The 20,855-nt window shown below is 34.7% G+C and overlaps 1 protein-coding gene across 3 annotated transcripts in view; it reads right to left on the reverse strand.

Annotated features, from left to right (window-relative positions):
- The window catches only part of LOC106088410 (uncharacterized), a 151,454-nt gene that overhangs the window by 85,035 nt on the left and 45,564 nt on the right, over positions 1 to 20,855 (reverse strand). The window contains exon 1 of one of the 3 annotated variants that reach the window (XM_013253921.2): positions 7,797 to 7,858. The exons of 1 other annotated variant lie outside the window; for it this stretch is intronic. The gene's annotated coding sequence lies outside the window, so the exon portion shown is untranslated. Of the gene's footprint in view, positions 1 to 7,566; positions 7,683 to 7,796; positions 7,859 to 20,855 lie in introns of those variants that run through there. One more of the 3 variants, XM_059366346.1, reaches the window with a different exon arrangement.

Genomic DNA, 20,855 nt, shown 5'->3' on the forward strand with positions numbered 1-20,855 from the left:
ATAACTGTAAGACTGCAACAAGTTGCTTTTCTGTTGTTGTTCTGCTAGTTGATATGATTAGTGAAAAGCTACTCCTTGCAGCTTTTTTTATGACTGTGAATGATTAGAGTAAACCTTTCAAAAGGGGGCAAATTTAGTTGTGATATTCTTCTTTTCATGGAGAAAACTTAAGAAAAAAAGTTGATAAATACCAAACAAATTATACATAACTCCATATAAAAACCCTTGGTAGATCGACTGAGAATGTCAATACGATCAAGAACATATATTTTTTAATACAAACGGCATGACTAGATAGGTATATACCTCATCGTATGGTGGTGGGTATAATAATAAAAAACAATAATAAACAAGTAAAAAGGCGTAATGTTCGCCCGGGCCGAACTTTGGATACCCACCACCTCGTGTATATATGTAAACCACCTTTCGCCAAAATCCGCTGAAAATTTTGTACCTTATGACCCCATAACAGCTATATCGAAATATGTTCCGATTTGGAACAAATACTAATTAGTACAAGTCATTGTTCAATTAGGTATAACAAAATATTGGTCTTTTTAGTAGCTATATCTACAATAAACATAAACATATCTGAATCCATATAAGGATGTCGAAAAGCCTAACATAAGTCACTGTGTCAAATTTCAGTGCAATCGGATTAAAAATGCACCTTTTATGGGGCCAAGGCTTTAAATGGAGATATCGATCTATATGTCAGCTATATCCACATTTGGACCGATTTGGGCCAAGTCGCAGAAAAATGTCAAAGAGCCTAACACAACTTACTGTCCCAAATTTCGGCGACATCGGATTATAAATGCGCCGTTTATGGGCCCAAAACCCTTAATCAAGAGATCGGTCTATATGGCAGCTATATCCAAATCTGGACCGATCTTTGCCATATTGCAGAAATATGTCGAGGGGCTTAACTTAACTCACTGTCCCCAATTTCGGCGACATCGAACAATAAATGCGCCTTTTATGGTCCAAAAACCTTTAATCGAGAGATTGGGGTTCGAGAAGTACAATCGGAGGATCGGTTTATATGGGAGATATATCAGATTATGGGCCGGTTCAGACCATGTTTGGCACGTATGTTGAAGGTCATAGGAAAAGTCGTTGTACAAATTCCATTCATATTGGATAAGAATTCCGCCTCCTCAAGAAGTATAATCGGGAGATTGGTCCATAGCAATATCACGTTATGAACCGATTTAGACCATACTTGGCAAAATTGTTAAAAGTAAAAAAAAAACACCTCATGCAATATTTCAGCTAAATCGCATAATAAATGTGCCCTCTAGAGGCTCAAAAAATCAAGATACGAGTTCGGTTTATGTGGCAGCTATAGCAGGTTATGAACCGATTTGAAACATATTTAGCACAGTTGTTGGAAGTCATAGCAAACTACTTCATACAAAATTTCAGCCATATCGAATTCGAATTGTGCCGTCGGTTTATATGGCAGCTATATCAAAACAAAGATCGATATGGCCCATTTACAATCCCAACAATTTAATGGCAGCCGGTTGTACGTACCGGATTGACCCGATGGAGTTCTTCATCGGCAAGGGCAGCCGCCTCAGTGTATAACACACTGCTACAAAAACAACAACAACAATCCCAACCGACCTACACTTATAAGAGGTATTTGTGCAAAATTTCAAGCGCCTAGATTTATTCCTTCGAAAGTCTCAAGAATATCAAGAATATATATACTTTGTTGGGTCTCAGGACCATATTTCGTGGTTTTTTAAACGCAAACGGACATGTTCACCAACTGGGACAATATAGGTATCAAATGAAAGGTGTTTAGGAGTAGAGACAAACTTGATGTAACAATTTGACGCCAAGTGTTGCACAGTGGTAGAAAATCGAAAAAACTAGTAAAAATATATGTCATTTGAGAACGGATAAGGATAACTCTTTGAAATTTGAAATGGTTTAAGCTGAGGTGTTATCGAGATCATTGCCCCAGGTGGTTCGGGCGCCTTTTGAAAGGCCCCTAAAATTGGTCACCTAGGCATTTAGAAAAACTGTTCGGGCTGCCAAATCTTCATTTGTGGTCCAATTTTTAAAATTCCTACAAAAATGTTGTTCCTACAATACCAACACTGGCTTTGGAGGATATGCAAATGCAAATGTTGCCCATGAACATTCCACGAAGGAACAGGGGCAAACTTCTCACATATCAATGAGTGCAGTTCGATTCAAGTTTTGCGCTCAATGATAAAGGGCCTCAATTTTATATATGCAGCCTTTGTAAGAATCGAAAGAGAGTCAGTGAAAATGAGTCTGGCAGTAAATGGAGATAAGACGAAATGGATGGTTTCAACTCCCAAAAAGCCTTGCACAACCGAGCAGATAAAGAAAATGGAGAAAGTTGGGAACCACAACTTTGAGATAGTCAGTAACTTTATCTACCTCGGCACCGCCGTAACCGAAACTAATGATACCAGTTTTGAGATGAAGCGAAAAATAATACTGGCAAACAGATGCTACTTTGAACTAAGTAAGCAGTTTAGAAAAGAGGCCTCCCTTTCGACAGACGAAGATTACACTACACAAGACTCTGATACTACCCGTGTTGTTATATGGTTCTGAGGCATGGGTACTTGTGGAAGCAGATGAGGCAGTGTTTGAGAGAAAGATTCTTCGTAAAATATATGGATCAGTTTGCGCTAATGGAGAATATAGGCGACGTATCAGCCACGAGCTGTATGAGCTGTATGACGACGATAGCAGATAAAGAAAATGGAGAAAGTTGGGAACCACAACTTTGAGACAGTCAGTAACCTTATCTACCTTGGCACCGCCGTAACCGAGTCGAATGACACCAGTTTTGAGATAAAGCGAAGAATAATACTGGCAAACAGAAGCTACTTAGGACTAAGTAAGCAGTTTAGGAACAAGGACACCTCTCGACAGACGAAGATTACACTATACAAGACACCGATACTACCCGTGTTGTTTATGGTTCTGAGGCATGGGTACTTGTGGAAGCAGATGAGGCAGTGTTTGGAGTATTTTTAGAGAGAGATTCTTCGTAAAATATATGGACCAGTTTGCGTTACTGCAGAATATAGGCGACGTATGAGCCACGAGCTGTATGACGACGATAGCATAGTTACACGTATCAAAATACAACGACTGCGTTGGCTAGGTCATGTTGTCGGAATTAAAGTAAAGTAAAGCGCGTTTACAACCGACAGACGAACGGGTATGGCTAAATCGTCTTGGAATTTAACGACAATCAAGAATATATATACTTTATAGGGTCGCAAATGGAACGATATGTTACAAACGGAATGACAAAATGTATATACCCTTATCCTTCAATGATGGGTATAAAAAAAGAAATCAAAATCAAATAGATAAATAAAAATAAAGCAAAGAAATAAATACAATACAAAATTAAAACAATAAAAATAAAAATAGAAAAAAATAAAAAAGAAATAAAAAATAAAAAAAAAGTAAAAAAAAAAAATAAAATAAAAAGAAAAAAATTATAGTAAAGTTTTAAATAAAATAAAACAATAAATAAGTAAATATTAAAAATATATATATAAAACACAACAAAACAACAACTGAAAACATAAATTTATAAAAAAATAATTTATAAACATAAAATTCAAATTAAAGAATAAAATATTTCTTAAAATAATTGAATTAATTCGAAACAATCCACAAAAAAATATTAAAGAAATAAAAAAAAAAAAAAAAAAACGCAGAGGTTGTATTGGGCGGACTTAAACCTATCCATACTTGATTTTTTAAATCACCTTTTTTGGGATCATCCAACCCATATTATAGCATCGCAAGGAGCCGACGGCCGTCACTTAATTCGTAGATTGAAACCTACCAAGTATTTTATCTCAAGTATTTGTTGGACAATGTTTTCCAATATATTTTTGTATGTTTTTTGTTAATTCTTTAGTAATACGTAATGCGTGTTTTAACCATTTCAACAACCTTTCTTGAATCTAGTAATCTTTTTATTAAAAAAACGCTCTGTTCAAAAACTTCATTCTTTCGCACTTAATCGGCGACCAGAAAGGGAGAAGCAATTCGAGACATCAGCAATTTCTATGGAGAGGATTCATTCTAGAACCAATATTAAAGAAAAAAATACCGAAAAATGTTATCTTTTATTTTGTTTTTTTATATTTTTAATGGCATTGCCTTTTCACAATGTCAAATTCAAAAGCCATATAATCTATCCCCGCATTCCATTTCAAATTTTTAAAGATTTTTAAGCAAGCTAAGGTTGATTCCGATCAGCAACACGAAGATAAACATAATCTATTAGACGAATTTCGTAATTTTTGGAACATTTTCGGGCACAGATCCATTATGTATTTCACTTTCAATTTTATTTAAGATTTGTTAGAATCAATTAATTTGGTAATTTTTATTATTTCCGTAAATGCGTATTAAGACGGTTTGCTTTTAGAAACTTTTTGGTAATTTTTTTTTCTATAGGTATTTAAGTTTTTTTCTTTCATTTTTTATTTATATTTCAATCACAAAAATAGGTATTTAGTATATATGTACATTTTTAGATATTTTAACAACAGAAACGCAAACCACCAAGCACGTAGCTTAACAATCATAAAACTGTGAATTTTTTTGAGACGAAATCACAAATAATTAAATAATTTATTACTCTTTCGAAAACCGAAAATGACAATCTAGAGGCTTTTAAAAACATTTTCAAAACACTTGATGATTTTTTTTTTTTCAATCAGAACTAATGCAACTGAACATAATTTAGCAAATTTAAGCAGCTTTAATTTTTTATAGAAAAAAGACACACACACAAAACAAGTAACTTTGTTGTTTTTACACATCTATAATTATATTTTTATATTTTTGTCTTGTTGTTCTTACGTTTAACTATGAACTAAGTTTTTTTAATTTTATTATATTTTATAATACCGACGGAATTTTAAAACAAACCGCAAAGACGAAGGAAAATGAACACAGTCATGTCTCTGGTTAGTTATTCGGTAGGTAGATCGGTAGGTAGGTAGGTAGCAAGAGGTTTCAATGAATACTATCGCTTGAAAGCAAATACACCGATATTAAAAACAAAAAACGCGGACAACTGAGACACTTGTGACCGGCACCGCAGTGAAAAAAGTCTCTTGCTAGAGATAGAATAAATCTGCTTGCTTACGATCATCAATAATGTTCTCCCGTATTGGGGGACAGAGAGAAGAATAATGAGAAATCGACCCCAAAACATAACAAACAAAAATACGCACTAGTTAGCTCCCAAATACGTTATTCTCTTCTCTTACACAAATACACAGTGGGGACTCTTCAAAGAGAGAAACAAATCCATATGAGGATTATTCATTCATTACTTTATCAATTGAATTTTAAAATAATCTCTGAGTTTTGTTTTCTCTGAGTTTCAGTAAAATAAAAACATGCGATTGAATGAGCTAGAATGCCGCTGACGATTCAGTGACGATCGTTGTGGGGGTGATGATGAAGATGATGACGGGCAACAATCGCCCAATTTCAATTCCAACATCAACAACAGCAACAATGTTGATTATGATAATGTTGTTAAACGACAACGATTAAACCAATCAATGCTGCACACAGCCACACACACTCACATACTTACCCACCCCACTCCACACCACACCACACTCAGCCAAGTAAGCAAGTACCTGGCAAACAGTAATCACTCTCATAGGTCGCTGACTGAGACCAGATAAGATAAACAATAATAACAATAATAGTAACAACAGCAACAACACATACATACAAGCAGCTCTACTGTATGACAGATCGCATACCTATGGGGAGATGAAGTCTGTCGTGCGCCAATATAAAAACGAAGTAACGACATTGAACGACAACAGCATTCGGGCTTTATTCGAATTTGAGTGAGAAGCTAAACAGTGGTTTGGAAATAAATTTATTTAATGGTCTTTTTTTTTTAATTTTATTTTGATTAACCAAATAATGACAATGGAGATATTTTAGAAAAAGTTTGCTTGAATAAGGTAAGATTTGATTCCAATTCAGTGGATGAATAAAAGAGTGATGACAAGTTCTTTAAACGATTTTATTAAATAAGAAGAATATCTACTTTACTTCTTCAAAATATAGCTCCTTTCAGCAGACAGACACTTAAATATGTTTAAATTAAGACGATTAAGAGGGTATCAGATATGTATTTCGATGAGTTACTAACAAAATGACAAAGTTAATGTATCCCAATTCTATCTCTAACATAGAAAGTATATTTCCTTCCCTTGTCCCCAAAAACTCCCAATTTCAAGTGAATATACCCAATAAAAATCCCCAAACAATTTTGAAGGATTTTTTTTTTAAATTAGAATTCATTTCTTCGGCAAAAATAACTTTTACAGACGGCCAAACCGACTAAATATTTCATTGGAACAGTTGCTGCGTTGTTTTATCTTATCATGTGCAAGTTATATCTTCTGGATAGAATTTCAGTGAAAAGTTGTCATGAATAGTTATTGATTTCATACGGTTATATAGTGTAGAAATAAAACACTGCAAGTATAACTTGGTGTAAATTGTACCGATTTTCGTTCTCTAAATGTTTATCAAAAACTATTGCAAAAAATAGTGACGGTACAAACAAAATTTTGAACGGAAAATGTTTGCCCAAAAAATCCCCAATTTTCTCTCCAAATTCGCAAGGCCCAAGTCAAAAATGTCGTCCCCATTTTCGAAAATAAATCCCCAATTTGGAGAGAAATCCCAAATACTGGCAACGCTGGTATGAAATTTCATCAAAAAGGAACAAAGGTATCAGAGGTTTTTAGTGACTTAAGAAGTCAAACCGCTATATCTATGGTCTTATCTGGGCTGTATCGAAGGTATATGGTATGGATGTAAAAAGCAAAATGCATACTTCACGTACTTTATATTAAACCCGATTCTAATAAAAATTAAACTTTCTGTTTATAAGGGAGCTACATACATACATCCAAATCTGAACAGATATGATTCATTTGCAATTATCAAGGATCGGCATCACTAACAATTTTTAATTAAAAATTCAAGCGGTTATCTTCATTCATTCTAAGGCTATCGTGATTTCGAAACGGACGGAAATGGTTAGATATTTACATATTATAAAGGTAAGCAGATCGATATTTCGAACATATAACTAAAGATTCACTAGTGTTTGTAAAAACCGTTTGTTTAAACCAACTAAAACCACAGTACATCAAACTAACATAAAAACCGTAACGAGAACGCACCAATAATCACGACATCATTAAGCCCTTTAATTTGACAGAGCGTCAAAGTTGACAAAAAAATTATCAAAATATGAGCGTTCCATAGCCATTGGTGTCAAAAAAATCTCTAATGTTTTAAACGCAGGGGATGCGTTTTATGCATGTTTTTGTGTATGTGTGAAAATGTGTGACGGTGTTTGGCTTGTGTGTTTGATTTTTCATAACACTGTGCTTGGCTATGGCTGATATAATGATATTGGGTCTCTCACAACAGCCTCTTCGTTAAACATTCAACCGATCATTGTTCCTCAGTTGTTTTTTTACTTACTCGCTGTTAAGAGTTATTAAAAATTTGTTCTTGTTGTTGTTATTGCCCTTGTTGTAGCTACTGTTCGTATGATTATTTGAGATTCCCATTAAGATACCCGCACGATTGCTTTCAATATTCTTATGTAGTAGTCGGTAGTCAGTCATTGTTGACGTTGCAGTCAAGTGCCACTACTCTTCTTCCATACTCTTATCGTTAGAGTCGCACGACAAATCAAACAAAATACGTACACACATTGAAACACACAAATTCATCAAAATACTATCGCAACCCAATTGCTAGTAATTTTCAATTAATTCACGTGGAAGGGAGGCGGATATGATCTGTATGTTAACGCACTTCCCCTCTTTGCTATGATGAAACATACGAGTACAATGAGATAGACAATCGTGTTTTTGATTTTGCGAATCTTCCCCACTCATTTAGATTCGTTTGCCGACCAAAAAAATCTCGAATGTAAGAGCTCTCGTCATTGACTGACCAATTCTTGTTGTTTTTGTTTTCTTTGTTTGGTTTGCAAAACCCGATCATTGATCAGTAGCATGATGATCATCGTTGAACTGAAAAATAACAAAATCTTTAAACGATGTGCCCCGAGTGGTATACTTCACAAATAAAAACACACACTCACACATATACAGACAGACAGACACTGAGAGCCAAATAAACCCAAAAAAAAGCAGACACTTGTTCATTTGTTGATTTGTTAGGGGGTGAATGGGAAGCAGCTATTTGGTGATTTCAAAAATAGAAAAGAGTATATTAAGAGAGTAGTGACGAAGGCCGAAGAGCAAATTCAATGTTTTTTGCTCTTGAATGGATTTCAACAGACCGAAATTTTACTTTTGCTTAACGAATCTTAATCTCTGCCGCAGATAGGCAGACAGACAGACAAGAACCAAAAAAACATGTGCGAAAATTCTCGCGTAAAAATAAATCCCATAATTTTATTGTATCTATAAAATGTCGTATAAATTAGATCGAGGGTATTTCTTTGATTTATATTTGATGTTGGTTTTGTTGGGCTTCCGTTTTGTTCGATAACAATTTAAATATAGGTAAAACCCATGGCAAATATGAGAACTTCTACACCATTTCGTATTATTTCAATAGGTCGTATAGAGAGTTGGGAGCTTGAATTGAGATGATGTCATACAAAGGGGGACTCGTGGTTAAATCCAAATAAAATACTTAATTGGACAAATATTAGCACAAAAAAATTTAATTGCTAGAATTAAAAACAAAACCATTTAAATCTAACGAGTAAAATAAAAATAAAAAAAAAGTTTCAACCAAAATATTTTTCATAACAAATAAAAACACTTACGGTGACCAAAATAATAGCCATACTTTAGGCCTCAGTGCAGAAACAAAAATAGCTGCTTACTTGCCTGAGTATAACAAGTTGACCATAGGGGTACTTGTTGTTGCTCTAATAGCGTTGAGTTCAGATGTTCGAAATAGGGGTTTTTCATCATTTAGGTTTCTAAATCTAAAATCATTCTCCACCATCGCACCTCTCATTGTTAGTGGGTAGATGAGGATTGTTAATCCATCTGAGAGTAGCTTTCTAAGAGGGATACAAACTTCCTTTTTACATTTGAAGTCGAATGGAGGGTCATTTAACGACATCTCTTATAGAAAAATGCTCACATATAATCCAATGTTGTTTCAACATTTCCTCTTTCAAAGTCTCACAGACAGTTAAGCCCAGGCATTCGGTAGGCGGGCGTGTGAAGCTCTACTTTGATTCTTTCATGGACCTCGACAAACAACTGAGCCCTATGAAGAGGTTACATGTGCCCGCTGCGGCCCCACCTGGCAATTTTAGTTCCAATTAGCCCTTAAGGTATTTGGCCTTGTTGGTGAGATGCGCACAGACAATCTTAAAAAACAACGGCTTTATGATTTTTTAACTTTTAATCTCCCGCCATTTTGTAAGCCATTAGAAATGACCCAACATTTGACACATCGTCATTGAATATGCCAAAGCTCAAAAAAGCCGCGTCGATCTCAAATCTAGCTGTTCAACAACAAGAAAAGTAAACTAAAATTAAAAGTTTATGACCATACATACAAAATAGTTCAAGCTTTACCCATTTCCTAAAAAACATAGAATTAAAAAAGCTCCCGTTTGAGTTTAAATGTGTCCATTAGGAATTTAAATCGTTTTGTTTTTCATTCAAAATATTTTCTCTGGTCAATCGATTTCTTTCAGCATTAATGACTTTCTTTGTTTATAGGCCATTAACTTTTTCTTCGTTTTGAAGAAATTCCAACAACCAATAAGCGCTCGTCTTTAAGCATTGGCAAATAAAAATCGACAAAAAATAAACTTGGAATAATTAAATGATAAAAACGAACGCCCCTCTTTTTTCTCCTAAGGCTGGTGATTGGCTGAATGATTGGGCGATCAACTTATTTTAGCAAGTCAAACAAGTGTGTGGGTATATTTGGCGACCTCCCCTCACCTCCATAGACTAGAAGGGGATGCACATATTCATAAAATTTCCAAACGTAAACTTTTTGCAGGTGAAAATGTTAAGCAAACAATGCCGATACACAACGACAACAAAAAATCAAAGGTTTGACACATTAAATCAACAAGTTGAGATAGTTTTGACTGAACCTTTTTTAAGGCAATCGGAATGAAATAAAAAAATTCAACTTTTTTATAAACAAAATAAATAAATATTAAAAAATAAGTATATATTAAAAATATCAGAAATTTTTCGACAAAAGTGTTATTCAAGAAAAAAAAATTTAAACCATTTTATCGGGAAAAACAAACTAAAAATTCAAAAAGATATCATAAAAAAAATATTTAAACCAAAATTTTATTTTGCATAAAAAAATTCAAAAATTTTTCGAAAAAAAAATAATTTATCTTCAAAAAAAATCTAAATATTCGAAACAATATTGCCTACAAAAATGTTTCATTGTATAAAATTAAAAAAAAAAATATTGAAAGTAAAAAAGTTAAACCAAAATTTTATTTTGCATAAAAAAATAATTGAAAATTTTTTGAAAAAAACGAATTAATTTATCCTAAAAAATCAAAATATTCGAAGAGCAATAAAGTCAACAAAAATATTTCATCATATAAAATTTGAAAAAAAAAAAAAATAAATTTTTTTTTTTTTTAAAAATTAAACTAAACATTCTTTAAAAAATAAAAACATTTTTAGGAAAAAATAAAAGTAGTTTTTTGAAAAAAATAAAAAAATAATTAAAATTTTTTTGAAAACAAATTAATACTTCTTTAAATGTATCAAAACATTCATAACGGTAACATTATCCACCAGTATTTTAACGTACAACAAAATATAAAAAATTGAAAAAATGGTTTTATGAAAAAAGTAGACTCAACTTTTTTAAAAAATAAAGACATTCAAACGAAAACAATGTGCAACAATTGAAATACTTAGGACCATGAAGAACAGCTTATGAAGCCTAGTTTCTACTCTATATCAAACTTAATTTCAAATAATCGTTACTCTAGCAAAATTTGGGGAAAACTTGGAAAAACCAGACAAACTTTTTGAAAATCAGACTTAATTCCATACAATCGTTGCACTATCGTTGCGTGGACCACAATCGTTGCGTGGACCACTGTGCAAAAACGGAAATACTTAGGACCATGAAACCGACCTCAAACAACATGAAGAACAAAAACTTGGAAAAACCAGCCACACTGTTTGAAAAATCTTTTTTGAGTGGTGCACTGTGTAAAAATGAAAATTATAAGGACCATGAAACCGTCTTCAAAACAACTGCTTATGAAGTCTAGTTTGTAATCCATATCAGACTTAATTCCAAATAATCGTTACTCTATTGAACTTTGGGGAAAACTTGGAAAAACCCTCCACACTATTTGAAAAATATTTCTTGCATGGTCCACTGTGCAAAAATTAAAATACTTAGGACAATGAAATGAAAAAGGTTATAAAGGCTAGTTTCTAATTCATATCAGACTTAATCCCATATAATCGTTGCACTATCGAATTTTGGGCAAAAACTTGGAAAAACCAGCCACAATATTCGAAAAACCATTTTTGCGTGGACCACTGTGCAAAAATGGAAATACTAAGGACCATGAAACCGACCTCAAACAACGGCTTATGAAGAACAAAAACTTGGAAAAACCAGCCACACTATTTAGAAAAATCTTTTTTGAGAATTATTAGGACCATGAAACCGACTTCAAAATAACAGCTTATGAAGTCTAGTTTCTAATCCATATCAGACTAAATTCCAAATAAACATTACTCTAGCGAACTTTGGAGAAAACTTGAAAAAACCAGTCACACTATTTGAAAAATCTTTCTGCATGGCCCACTGTGCAAAAATGGAAATATTTAGGATAATGAAACCGACTTCAAACCAAAGGTTATAAAGTCTAGTTTCTAATTCATATCAGACTTAATTCCATATAATCATTGCACTATTGAATTTTGGACAAAAACTTGGAAAAACCAGCCACAATATTCGCAAAATCATTTTTGCGTGGACCACTGTGCAAAAATGGAAATACTTAGGACAATGAAACCGACCTCAAACAATAGCTAATGACGCAAAGTTTTTTTAATTTTTAAAGACTATTTTTTGCGTGCACCACTGTGCAAAATTGGAAATACTTAAAACCAATAAACCGGCCTCAAACAACAGCTTATTTTGGCCAGCAGGTCCATATAATAAATCCCCAAGCGGTGATTGACGCACTATTTTTCAGTCCGCCACAGTGGGCTTATCTTTCTCTAAAGTGAAATTTTCTTTTCAATACAATCGAAAATGGCCGATATCTTTTTTCCTTCAATACTCTGGGGGTCATTTAGAGCATTTCTGGAAATCCTTTGATCCGTATAATAAATCCCCAAGCGGTGATTGACGCACTATTTTTCAATCCGTCACAGTAGGCTCATCTTTCTCTAAAGTTCAATTACTCTGATATGGCCAATAGATTCGAAAATGGGCAATATCCTTTATGCTTAAATACTTTGGGTGTCGATTAAAGCATTTCTAGAAAGCACTTGGTCCAAATAATAAATCCCTAAGCGGTGATTGTTGCATTATTTTTCAGTCCGCTAAAGTGGGCGTTTCATTTTATAAAGTGAAATTGCTCTGATATGGCCAATACAATTGAAAATGACCGATATATTTTCTCCTTCAATACTCTGGGGTCGGATAAAGTATTTGTGCAAAGCCCTTGGTCCATATAATAAATCCCCAAGCGCTAATTAACGCACTATCTTTTAGCTCATCTTTCTCTAAAGTGAAATTTCCCTGATATGGCCAATACAATCGAAAATGGCCATTATATTTTTTTTTTCAATACTCTGGGATAATTAAAAGCATTTCTGGAAAGCCTTTGGTACATATAATAAATCCCCAAGCGGTAATTGATGCACTATTTTTCAGTCCGCACACTGGGCTCATCTTTCTCTAAAGTGAAATTGCTCTGATAGGGCCAATATCACCAAGCGGTGATTGACACACTATTTTTCTGTCCACCACAGTAGACTCATCTTTATCTAGAATAGCAATCGTGAGAAGAGTTGTTTTATATAAGTGATAATGGTAAATATTTACATAATTTTAATATTTTTTGGGAAATTGGAAGCGTTTGTCATATACGTTGGGTTTTTATTGTTTTTTTTTTTGCGGAATTTGGAGCTAAAATCATTTTTTTATTATTTAATATTTGCTGTTAACTTTATAACAGAGCTCTGTTAACGTGTTAACATTACGCTGAAAATTTAATTGGTTTGTGTCTCTACTAGTTAAGGTTAACTTTATCTTCACGTACATTGCTTTGACAATTGGTTCAAACACATGCAAAAGTATATAGAAAACAATAAAACGATTTTCGATGGTAAATATTTTTTTTGTGTTCTCCAATCCCGATATATAAAAGGCAACCCTTGTTAAACTTCTCACTATGTGATGCCGGCTATAAAAAGGATATCCCTCATCTTTCAGCTAGAAAATGGAATCAGACAGCACTCTTTGACTTTAACGATGTATCCTCGTTGTTGGTGAATGGAATGTTCGTGGGTGAATTTGCGAAAATGTGGAATTTTACTACTCATGCTCAAATAGAGAATACACGGCTATGTTACCCAGTGCAAGACCTAAAGCAGTGAGAAGATAACTTCCACTGAATAAAGGTTTAGATGGTTTTGAAGGATATAAACCGGATATTAAACGCCAAAGACGGTCAGAAAAGGCATCATTCATTTTCTTGGCAAATTAGAAGAAATTTTTCAAAATCAAATTAATCATCACAATTTAATTCTAAACTAAATTATCTGTTCATCCAAAAAAAAAGCAAGCCGTTTAATTTAATTAACTATTTATTTGTTTAAAATTGTCTTGCATTAGTCAGCCCATAAAAAGTACATCATTGTGAAATTGTTTGTAAGGATTGTTAGCACAATTGTCAAAGTTTTGTTTTTTCTAGCCACTTTATGTATAATTTATAACATTATGTGATGACAACACAGTTGGACGACAATATTAACAACAATTGTTGTGTTTTTTTACAACCATCTACTGATGAGCTATTATGAACGTAGTATATTATACCCTCTGGTAGTAGCACGAGATCTAGAAATCAAGACCTGAAGGCACTCATTACTACTCCCAAACTCCAAGTACAGTTGTGGTTAAGTTTAGTGCATTGGAAGAGTGCCTCAAAAGCTGATAAAAGATTAGTTACAAATGCATGGAAGTACTCAACGAGCAACTACCTGATAGTGGTTCAAGGTTACAACCCCTCATATGTCCTACCCGGGTTTGTTGAACCCGGTCTCTGCCAACAATTGCCACCGACTTTCGAAAAGCGTGACTTAAGCATGTAGCCTTAGCTTTTTCCCCCTTGGCCGAATGCAATAGATTATGGCTGCAACTGTTGCTGAAGTCAACCAGACAACCAGCAGCGGCAGCAGCAGCCGTAGTTCCAGCAGTCGCAGCTACTGAGATAAGCAATTAGGATGACTTTGATACCGGTTCATGTGTGTAATATACCACATTGTTAATAAGCTGAGTGTGATCTTATCTTAGCTTGAGGATCTTGTTCAATTCATGTGTTTATTGTGATGTATTGTGTTTTGTGTGTCCACTGAAGTTGTTTTGTTATTTTATTTTTAAAATATTTTTTGTGTGTGTTTGTAATTTGGACATGTAGTCGTCAAAGGTTGCAACAATTGCAGTTTTATTTTTTGCGGTACTCATTTATACGATGTTTCATTTGGTTTTGGAATTTTTCCAAAGACAGTAAGTCAAGTTTTGAGAAGTTAAATTATTTCTGTCTTAGCTTTCACAACAATTTAGGTTGTTATTAATTACGCAGGTATTTTTACACTATATTTTTAAAATAAATGACATGAAGAGAGGCTAGGATTTATTTAAAATTTCATCACAATCCTTTGGACTTGGCTCTTCGGATCAACAATACGTCTAACGCGGAGTATAATCTTCTATAAATCACTTAAAAAATGATTTTTAGTTGTTTAGTTCATATGGTAATCATATTGATCAATTAGTTATATCACCAATTACTGCCGGTTTATAAATAAGTTGGTTTGTCAAAGTTTAGTCATACAGGGTGGCTGATGAAAGCCGCTACCAAAAAAAAATGTAATAACTTTTTTTCTATTTAATAATAATAATTTAATAATTAATTTAATTAATTAATTAATTAATTTAATTAATAATAATTTAATAATTAATTTAATAATTTAATTTAACATGAATAAAAGAAAAATGTATTCCATACACCGAAAAAAAAATGTAGCAATATTCATCATTGTAGCAATATTCATCAGCCACCCTGTATTTGGAGGGTGATTGTGTTTAGTCATTGAGTTTTTTGGATGCTTTTGAACAGATGCAGTAGGAATAACACTTAATTCAAATATGTATTAAAATATAAGCAATAGATTACTCAACTATTGTAGTATTGAAAAAAAGAATTATTGCTTTATATATAAAGCCAATTCGGACAAGAACTGCGCCATCGGGGGGTGCAAGAAGTGCAGTCGGAAGATCAGTTTATATGGGAGCTATATTAGGTTTTAGTCCGATTCAGGTCAAATTGGCATGTATGAATATTGGATGTCATAGGAGAAGTAATTGAGCAAATTTCAGCCAAATTGCACCCTCTAAAGGCTCAAGAAGTATAATCAGGAAATTGATTTATATAGGAGCTCTATCAGGTTTTGAACCGATTCGAACCATAGTTAGTGTACCCCATCCCCCCATATACCCTCCCCATCCTATGAATGAGGGTATAAAAACATATCCTCATGACATCAAATACAGAAAACTATCTTGGTGCCATGGATATTCTTTTTTGGCGTTGAATTGGCTGTTTGGCCATGTCTAAGTCTGTTTTGTTTGACATAAAATTGTTTTACTTCCATCCCTGAGATCCGTGGATGGAGAAAACGCCATCCACACCGTCAACAAGGAAGGACTTTCTGCCTAGATAGGCGATGGCCAATGGGTTTGGCATAAACCTCAGAAAGGCAGAGCTGGTGTTGTTCATCAGAAGGAGGACTTATGGCGAATTCACGGACCGGTCCTGGAAGTAGTGAGCTGCCGCTCTCTGGGCGTAGCTGGGAGTAACTTTTGAGCAGAAATTGAGAAGGAACGTCGAGGACAGAGTTCAACGGTGGCAGCAGTTGGGGGCTAAGATCAGGGACAGTTCACTGGATATACACTATTGTGGTTTGAACGATCCTTCACACATGGATGCTTGGTTCGTTATCGGGCCCTAGAGAGGTTGAGTCTAGGCGGTATGATGGAAAGAGTACAGGGTATTGTGGCGGTGCTGATATCGGGGGGAGGAGGAGTATGCGATACTCGTTCTGAGATATTTGCATTTATACGTGGAGAGCGTGGCGTTGAGGATTGCCTTCTGACTGAGGAAGTCTAGGACATGACTTCAGATTTCGGGCATACGTTTATTCTGCGGAAGGTCGGTGGTTTGGGACGACAACTTGGCATTGGTGATTGCAAAGGGCTGTGTGCTGGGCGGATCTTTCGTTGATGGCGACCTACAGTTTACCTTCCCGGAGGGAAAGCTTTGGTCTGGGAGCGATCCGAACTTCTCCTGTCCTTCTATTTACACGGATGGGTTCCAGTTAAATGGGGGCACTGGAACAGGTGTTTTTGTTGAATTCCTAGGCAGTAGTAATATCTATACACAAACAAATTGCAAAATTTTAAAATATTGATTTTTGTAAACAGCTGATTGTCATTGTTCGCTACATTTAATTCACATGTACATTTAAAAATTACGAAATTTGACTATGTCGCTAGCAACATGTTGAAATCATTTCGTAAAAAGCACTTAGTACTGCTTTTTTGAAAAAGTCAGTCATTTCGCAAAAGTTTTTTGTATTGTGCAGCATACTAGATAATCCTAAAGTCAGCAGACATACATGTTGCAAAGTATGAACAAGAAATGAAAAAACTGAACAACTATCAGAATAAGCTGCGAACAAAATAGGGAAAGCTCAATTTACTTGGAAACATCCAGAAGGAAATTGTGTGCCAGAAACAAGTAAAAGGTTAAGTTCGGGCTGGCCGAACTTTGGATACCCACCATCTTTCGTCATGATCCGGTGAAAAATTTATAATTTATGCACCCATAGCAGCTATATCAAAATATGGTTCGATTTGGACTAAATTGCGCACGGACATTAAAAAAAAAACAAGTCACTGTTCAATTTTGTAGAACAAAATGTTGGTCTTTTTCGCAGCTATATCCAAATATAGACCGATCTGAACCATATACGACACGTATGTCGAAAAGCCTAACATAAGTCTAACTGTGTCAAATTTCAGCGAAATCGGATAATAAACGCGCCTTTTATCTATATGGCAGCTATATCGAAATCTGGACCGATCTGGATCAAATTACAAACGGAAGTCGAAGGGCTTAACACAACTCACTGTCTCAAATTTCAGCGAAATTGGACAATAATTGCGCCTTTAATAGGCCCAAGACCTTAAATCGGCAGATCGGTCTATATGGGGGCTATATCAAGATATTGTCCGGTATAGCCCATCTTTGAACTTTGCCTTCCTATGGACAAAAATATAATCTGTGCAAAGTTTCAGCTCAATATCTTAATTTTTAAAGATTGTAGCGTGACTGTCTGTTAAAGTCACGTCTTAGATTTTTACGTCGATCAAGAATATATATACTTTATAGGGTCAGAAATGGATATTTTGATGTGTTGCAAACGGAATGACAAATTGACCCCCATTATTCGGTGGTGGGTATAAAAAGGGTGCTTTTTAAGACGTTTTGTTCGGAGTTACTCTCTTTTTCATAACAATAGAGTAACTCAAAACACTGTATAACAAGCAAGGTGGAGTTGGGAAATTCCAAGTCAGGATAATATGATTAGTTCAGCAGAACAAAATCCATTAAACGGTTTAAAGTTTTCTAGCCAAACTTTTTTGGGCCCTTATAATATTACCTATGTGATAAGAGATAAGTGGACCGATTTAAGCAATTTTTTATACCTTAACCGTAACCCAAAACCTTTTACTTAAATTTGAGATAAAGGACCTAGGGGGACGCCCTCCCCAGAAACCCCCGAACGGGCATATAGAAAACCTGTAAAATATGGTACTCAAATGAAAGGCAATAAAGTGTACGAGTTTAATAAAAAAAATGTGGGGCGTCCCGAAACGGGTTTATAGGCCGATCAGTATATTATGAGACCTAAATATAAGGTATGTGGGAGTAGCACACGAGTCTGATAGAAAAATTTGGAACCAAGTAATCTATAAGATACATACTCTACACCTAAAAAAAATAAGTTTGCCGATATCAGCAAACACTGTCTGCTGATTTTAAATTAAAAATAGTTCACCTTTGAAATGTGTACTTTAAAATCTCTTAGCGTTTAAAGCCTAGTACTGACTTCGAGTTTTCGCCCGAACAGTTGTCAAAACGTACTATAAAAAATCTTTTGTGAAATGACTACGAACTTTTTCAAATAAGCAGTACTAAGATTTCGTAGATTCTAAATGTGTCTATTCTAAATGTGTCGTAGATTCTAAATGTGTCTATTAAATGCAGCGAACAATGACAATCATCTGATTACAAAAATTATTAGTTTAAATTTTTTAAGAAATGTTGTCTTTTTATTTTCTATTACTTTTTTGTGTTAAGATATTAGGGTTATGAGAGACACTACACCCGACCAGAAGTCTATGTGAATCTCTAATCCCTGAGAATTCAATAAATACCTCTGCTCCAGTGCCCTCATTCAGCTTGGACTAATCCGTGTATGCAGAGGGACCAGAGAAGCCCAGAGCTACATCTCCGAGAAGACAAACTCCAAGCCACCATCTAAGAAAGATCAGTCCGACAATGCCAATGCCATCGGCATACCGCAGAACAAACGAATGCCTGAAATCAGAAGAGCGCAAATTCCTGACTCTCTCAATCAGAAGACTGAACTCAACGCAATGCCCTCCATGTACAAGTGCAAAGGTCTCAGATTAAGTATCGCATTCAGTAATGCTCTTGGAGCACTAATCGTGGCCCCTGATATCAGCACCACCACAATATCCTTTACTTTCTCCATCATCAACACTATCGTAAGAAAGTTTATTAATAACTAACTTACTATAAGATGCATTACGACAGGCCTGGGATCTGTAGATCTAAAAATATGGGTCAACAGAGGAACACCACAAGGAGGTGTACTGTCTCCTCTACTTTGGAATATAGCTTTTAACAATATGTTATTGTTTCTGGAAGGTGTCAAAGTGGTCGCAAATGCTGATGATATAGCTTTTGCGGTTAGGGGAAAGTTTCCTAGCACTCTAAGAGATATACTTCCGGAAGCTCTACGTGCAACAGCGAAGTGATCTAGGTGTAAATCCGTGCAAGACAGAAGCAGTTCTATTCAGCATGACATACAAGTTTCCTACAATGCCAAATGTTACCTTGGGAAGAGAGAATGTTCCATTTACTGAAAGCCCACACTACCTGGTTGTTTTGTTGGACAGGAAATTGAACTCCAATCTTTTGGAAAAGGTAAGAAAGGCAACTCTAGCCCAATACACATGCAAGGGAGCTATTGGCAGATGCTGGGGGCTTTAACCGCGTGCCATGCACTGGGTATATACTGCAGTTGTCATATCTATAATGCTATATGGTCTGTGGCCTGGTGGACTGCGCTTCAAAAATCCAACTACTGTTCAATACTCAACCTTCATCATATGATAACAATGATGTCAACATACAACTGTTTTCTACCAAAACAACGCCTTACACAGCAAAACAAAAAAGTTTAATTGCAATTAAACAAATTTGCCACACTGTTGGAAACATTGTGAAATTTCACAAAATTTAATTGATGTTTAGCAAAATTTTCCGTACAATCGAAGTCAGTTTTTGAACATTTTTGACGCTAACAGCAACTGTTATTTCAAATCGTTAAAATTTTATCAAAGTGGAGCAAAATAGAAAACATAAATTTTCAATTATAATATAACATGTAATATAAAAGTTTTAAGGAATTTGTTGCATTTTTTGTCTACGGTCACCTTTTTTACCATCTGGAAACAGCAGTTTATGTTTGCTGTTTTTGGAAAAAAAATTCTGCTGTACCATTTTCAGCAGACTTTCTGTCGTTTCAGCAAACATTTTTGCTGTTAGTACTGAAAAATTTCTATGAGTGTACTCTTTGATACCTTTTATATATGTCCACATTGTACCTGTTGGGGGTTTTTGGAGAGTAGCGAGCCCCTATGGTATACTTGTTTTGGGGTTATTTTGGAGAGGAGCGAGTCCCTAGGCACTTGAACTCAAATTTTAATATTCTGAGGTTTCTATTAAGGTATAAACAAAAATTCGCAAAAATCACACCACCCATCTCTGATACATCTCTAATATATCGCAAAAAGTGAGGAACATTTGTCTTCCATTTGAGCCATAGAAAAGGATACTAAACAAAGTTTGGTCTGATACTGTTAACCATCTTTATATTTATTCCCTTCACAAGTACCCTTCACCACTAACTTAGTGAATTAGTTTGTAACTTCCAAAAGGAATAGAGATATACCCATTGATGAATATACCGATCGACTCAGAATCACTTTCTGATTCGATTAAGCTATGTCCGTCTGTCTGTATTTCTGTCCATGTTAATTTGTATACAAACTTCAGGTCGCAATTTTCATCACATCGCCTTCAAATCCTCCCATATATATGTTCGTCCGATTTGCAGTAATAATGCAATAAAATAATCATTTGT

Source organism: Stomoxys calcitrans, chromosome 4, assembly GCF_963082655.1.
Source record: "Stomoxys calcitrans chromosome 4, idStoCalc2.1, whole genome shotgun sequence".
NCBI lineage: Eukaryota > Metazoa > Arthropoda > Insecta > Diptera > Muscidae > Stomoxys > Stomoxys calcitrans.